We start from the raw sequence: 6,000 nt of genomic DNA, 5'->3' as shown, positions 1-6,000 counted from the left end.
TGTGTGCTATCACAGCATAGAATAGGATCACCTAGTCACACTTGATTTAAGAGAGAGTTCAAGGACCACATGGAGGAGGGGGTGGGGGGCATGACATTCTGATGCCAAGTAGAGGAGGAACGTGTTCAGGAGACTGAGAAGGGTCAGCCAGTGAAGTGCAAGGAAAACTGAGACATTTCTGTGGGAGAACAAAAGCGTTTCAAGAAAGCATTCCATGCAAGAGAAAGTACTATCCATAACACCAAAACTAGTGGTGAGTCTGGGAAGGGGAACTGGATATCTGGGGATGGGACTGGAAGGAAAGGAGAAGGTGGCTAAAAGAGACAATGGGTTGGAGGTCAGGATGAAGTTGAAGAGACGCTGGAGGGAAGAGAAGGGAAAAGGAGGGAGGGATGTGCCAGTTAAAGAGAATGAGGACCCCTAAAATTGTGATGCTGGTGATAGGAATTAAGGATACCACCGTGGGAGGAAGTGGCTGAGGTGGGCGGAGGGTGACAGGAGTAAGGGAAATGTCTGAGGAGTGAGAGTTACTTTTAAGAAGCTTGCAGGAGAGTAACGTAGGGGCCAAGGGCACACTGCCCCAAGATGGGCCACTTTGGGCATAGTAGTGAATTTAAATAAAGTTGCTAAAGAGACCGCCTGGGTAAGAAGGACATTCAGACCCTCTCTTCCCCCTGAGAGCAGGAAATACATCTCCTACGTGAAAGGCACCCTCCCTGTACCAGGAGATAGAGAGACATCCTTATCCACAGATGGGAAATTCAGAGCCCAGGCGGCTATATAAACAACCCTGTTATTTTTCACTAATTTTCTACCCCAGCCCAAATTCTGTTTAGCATTCCTCGCTGAATGAAGTTCCCAAAGTTAAATTTTCTTTGTCCTGTCAACTCCTCACAGATTTATTGTTTCTTTGTCTAAAAAGTATAAAAACTGCCTGCCTTGGTCATTTCTTTGGGTCTCAATTTCCCTATGGGCCTCCGCACACATGGTAATAAAACTGTGGCGTTTTGCTTTTTTTTTTTCTCCTGCTAATCTGTCCCATGTAAATATAATCCTTAAACCAGCTGTTAGACCTCGAATGTTTCCTTCCCTGTAGTAACAAGTGGGGTTGTGGGTTGTCTAGACTGGAGATAGTGAAGTCCACAGGAAGAAATGACTTCGGAAGGTGAAGGGAAGAGAAATGGGTTGCAGGGCTCCCCGAGGAGCAAGCCAGAGAGCGTCCTTACTCCCTGCGCCCTGATCTACAGGCGTGTGTAGGAAAAGTAACAGCTTCCCTTGAAGGGACTGTAAGGATGGACGGGTCCTGGGTGGGGTGGGCAGGTTTCGGGGCAGGAGGGTGAAGGCGTGCGGAGAAGAGGCTCAGTACCCAGCAGTTTGCTGAAGACTGTGGCTCCAGAGGGCCCCAGGGAAGGATGGTCGCGCAAGGGGGGAGATTCAGATCAGGAGTTGTGCAGGGCTTGTGGCAGCCAGGGTCTAGGGGACGGGCGGTGGACGCCACGAGAAGCTCAGGCTTGTGGAGGTGAAGGATGGAACAGCTGCACAAACGAACTCTGTGAGCACCGATCCTGAGCCACGCCCTTAATAAATGTTTGCTATTACGTTTCTTATTTCTGCGCGCTGCAATTGAAAGGAGCCTTCGAAATTCCCCGGGGCGGCCCTCCCGGCTCCCCACAGGGGAGCGGGCTGGGGCAGGGCTGGGGCAGGGCTGGGATCTCGCCGACCGCGGGAGGCACCGCGCACCCGCCCCCCGGCCCCCGCCTGGCCGCTCCCGCAGAGTTCCCCGCCCGCGCTCCCCCGCCGCGAGCCGGTCCCGGCTGCTTTCGGAGCCCGGGGAGCGGGCGTGTCCGCGTGCTTTGCAAAATAGAAAGACAAAAGACGAAAGACAAAAGAAGGCCGGGTAAATCCCGGGGCCCAGGTAGCCGCAGGCTGAGCGCGGCCTCTCCTTAGAGCCGGGGGAGGGGGGGGTGGCGCAGTGGAGGCCCAGCCCAGGGGCAGCGCGGAGCGGGGAGCGGAGAGCGGCCACGGCAGAGCCGAGGCGCCTCCCCTTTCCCGCCTTGGAGAGGCCTCCAGGGCTGCTCGATCTCCCTGCCCTGCGCCCCGCAGCCCCCGGGGCCCAACTGAACGGAAGAGGCCCCAGGGGCCCGAGGGCCGCCCAACGCTGGCCCGCATTTCCCGCCGGGGGGTGGGGGTGGGGCGGCCCCCACTCCCCCCACCCCGACCCTGGCTGCCAGCCACGTGCTCGGTGGCCTTGGGCAGGTTGCCTTCTGTCTCTGGGCCTCAGTTTTTGTCATCTAAAAAGAGGCGGCTGGAGTCGATTTTCTCCAAGCTCCCTCCAGGTCGGAGCGGTCTACGAAATGACCTGCCTTTTTCGGATTGGAAACTCCTCCTTCCCCGATGGCCTTCAAGTGGACCCTGGGTTATTTCGGATGGCAGTTATCTATTCTGCCTCCTCCAGGCGAGAACCGTTGAAGTGCAGCTGCGCCTCCCGGTAGCGGTCTGCACACTTTCTCCCCCCGCCCCCCACCTTCCTGTAAAGAGCCAGAGTCCATCTGCTAGGGTCTCTAGGCCCTACCCTGTTGTCACAGCTACTCAACTCTGCCCTTGTAGCAAAAGCAGCCATTAAACAAATGAGCCAGGCTGTGTTCCCATAAGACCTTGTTAATGGCAGCTGAAATTTGAATTTCTTATCATTCTCACATGTCAAGAAGATTTATTCTTATATATTTTTTTAAAAACGTAGAAGCCATTCCTAGCTAGCCCACTGCACTGAAACAGACAACTTGGCTACAGGTGATAACGGGCAGCCCCTGGTTTACAACCCAGGCTTTGGAAAGGGAGCTCTGCGCTGGTCCTTTGGCCTTGCTGGAGAGGTTTCCTCATCTGCAAAATACTGACAGACTGCAGCATGACTGTGGGGATGAAGTCAGACCACAGATGAAGATACTGCATGAATGATGTGTGATTTTTTGTGTTGTAGCTGATATGTGTCCCCAACAGAACACAGATAGGCCCCTGCACTCCCCCCATTTTTTGAGTGCTTACTATGTGACAGCACAGAGCTAGGTGATCACTGTGCAGTATCTCATTTAATCATCTCAGGCCTAGGAGATAGACATAAACGTATTCCCATTTTACAGGTAAGGAAACGGGCTCAGAGCTGAGTTATTTATTCATTTATTTTTCTAGTAATCTTTACACCCGACGTGGGGCTCAAACTCATGACCCTGAGGTCAAGAGTCGCATGCTCAGAGCTGAGACTTGAAGTCAAGTGCTACGTTGGCCTCCAGAGCTTCCATTCATTTTTGTTTTCCTCTAAGCAAACTTGGGAGGTACTTAGTCTGGCTGTGTGACCTTAGGACACCTTATTTTTCTGGACATCTGTAATCTCTTTGGTCAAGGTGTCGCAGGATTTTTTTCTCCGTCAGTGCCCCAAGTTCTTGGTCATGCCACTTCGAAGAATGAAGAAGCAGACCAGACAGAGTGGTGGGCAGGAAAGCAAGGTTTACTGAGCAGATAGCAAAGTGACAGTACAAAGCTCCAGGTAAAGGAGGGAACGTGAAGGAGTTGCTATCGGAGTCTCTTAAGTCTAGGGGTTTTTATGGGCTTGTTGGCGGGCTGTTTCAATCTGATTAACCCTCCCTGCACCTGTCATCCAATCAGGTTTTTGTCACCTATCTATCACATGAGAAAGGGTGGAGGGCTCCTTCCAGCATTGTGTAAAATTCTTTTAAGGGTGGTCCCCTCTTGGGGGGGGGGGCTTAGTCCCTGCCTGCCTGCTTTCCAATTATTCTTCACCAAAGGGACAGGAATTAACACCCTCTATGTGCAACTGTCATTTGTCGTCATTTTTCAGAAGAGAAAACCAAGGCTTGAAAAGGTTAAGTGAGGACTGAAGTTTGGGCCTGACCCCCAAACTGAGCTCTTTCTAATGACAGCAGCTTGGGTAACTGCACAAGCCCCAAACCCAGGAGCCCTCTAGGACTCCTCCCTTCTCTCAACCCACGTTCAACATACTGGAGACTTGTTTTCATTCATTCTTGAAAATATATCCCGAATCTTTGAGGCTGCTGTGAGCTTTTAAAGTTCAGATCAAGGGGCGCCTGGGTCAGTCAGTCAGTTAAGCCTCTCCCTCTTGGATTTCAGCTCGGGTCGTGATCTCAGGGTCGTGAGATGGCCCAGCCCTGGGGCTCCACACTCAGCAGGGAGTCTGCTTGAGATTTTCTCTCTCCCTCTGCCCCTCCCCTCCTGTGCAGAGCTCGCTCTCTCTAAAATAAATAAAATCTTTTTTTAAAAGTTAAAGAATAAGTAAAAGTGCAGCCACACCCCTGCTTGGAAACTTGGAAAGTTTCCTCGTTGACTTGGCATAAAATGAGAAATGTTACATGGCCCACAGGGCACTGTGCCACCCCGATCCTCCCTGTATCTGCCCTGACCTCCTCTTATGCCCTCATTCCCTTTGCTCCAGCCTCAGTGGCTTTCTTTTTGTTCCTCTGATTGGCCAGGGTGCCAAGTCCTCTGCCCTCACCTGACCTCTTGCCTTGCCCACAGGTCTTCATCTGGGAGATGGCCCAGTGATACCTCCCCAGCCAGGCTTCCCTGACCCACCCCCACTTTATCACAAACCTCCTGCTGATCCCCCCACCCCAGTCCTGCTATCTGATATTCTGCACACAAGGTCCCTCCCCCAGGGGAATGTAAACTCCAGTCCCGTAGGAGACTTGTTTGCTTGACCTCTCCTAAACCCCCAGTGTGTAGCCGTAACTGCAAAGAGTAGGTGTTCAACAAATAGCTGATGAGCTAAAACTCATTGTCATTGGATCTCTATCCACTCAGTGGGAGATCATGAACTTGGAACAGAATCATTCAGGAGAAACTGAGCCTGACCGAGTGCCTGGCCCAGTGTTAGCCAGTGGGGCACACACAAAGACCTACCCAGTCCCCTGTTAGTGACTCACTGGCCCCCTGGGCAGAGCGATGAACACACAGTAAGACCAGCCACTGTACGTATGCCCAGGTTCTGCTGAAGGTGTGTGGGCTCAAAGGTAGCTGGGGATAATGCCTCATGGCTCCTGAATCCTATCTCCGTCTGTCCCAGAACTGCACCTTTCTCCCAGACTCCCTCTGCCTGGCCCATCCTCCTCCTTCACTGTATCCCCGACCCTCCCTGGCCTTGATTCATTCTTTGGACCTCAGTTTCCACAACACTTCCACTGGGAGGCTTTCCTTGGCTCCTCAGACCTCACCTTAATGGTAGCCTGGTAGTAGGTCCCAGTCTCAGCACTTTGCATGGTCCGCCTGTTTCCCTGTCTACACCTCACACACACACCATAGGCCTGTTTGTTCCAGGGAAGCAGGGATCTTGACCAGCACCCAGTGTAGTGCAAAGCACAAAGTAGGAGTTCCAGAGGTATCTGTTTCCTGAATAAACAAATGCACAGATAGCGAATTTCTTGAGTAGGCAGAATTTCACCTTTCTGATGCCAAGACAAGGGGATGAGACCCAGAGCCCCTCCACTTAGCCATGGCCCACTCTCTGTGTTCGCAGTTGGCCCGGCCACCTCCCCATCTAGGGGCTCTAGCATCAAGCCCCAAACTGAGGCTTTTCCTTTCTTTCTTTCTCTCTCTCTCTCTTTTTTTAATGAACTTTAACCACAACGTGGGGCTTGAATTCACAACCCTGAGATCAAGGGTCTCATTCTCTACTGACTGAGCCAGCCAGGTACCCCATAAAGACGATTTGTTTGTTTTGATTTACCAGTTGTTTTTTTTTTTTAAGTAAACTCTGTGCCCAACATGGAGCTCGAACTCATGACCCCAAGATCAAGTCGCATGCTCTACCAACTGAACCAACCACGCACCCCTTGATGCTTTCCTTGTTAATTTTTTTCTTGAAAATAGGTCCACTATAGTACACAACTCAAGAGGTACAAAAGGGTATGCATGAGGTGTCTCCCTGCCTCTCCTTCCTGGAGGTCAGCTGCTGCTAGCCCTTCCCTGGGC

Source organism: Ailuropoda melanoleuca, chromosome 3 (assembly GCF_002007445.2).
Source record: "Ailuropoda melanoleuca isolate Jingjing chromosome 3, ASM200744v2, whole genome shotgun sequence".
Taxonomy (NCBI): domain Eukaryota; kingdom Metazoa; phylum Chordata; class Mammalia; order Carnivora; family Ursidae; genus Ailuropoda; species Ailuropoda melanoleuca.
The sequence above is the reverse complement of the archived record's forward strand: the minus strand, read 5'-3'. Positions refer to the sequence as shown.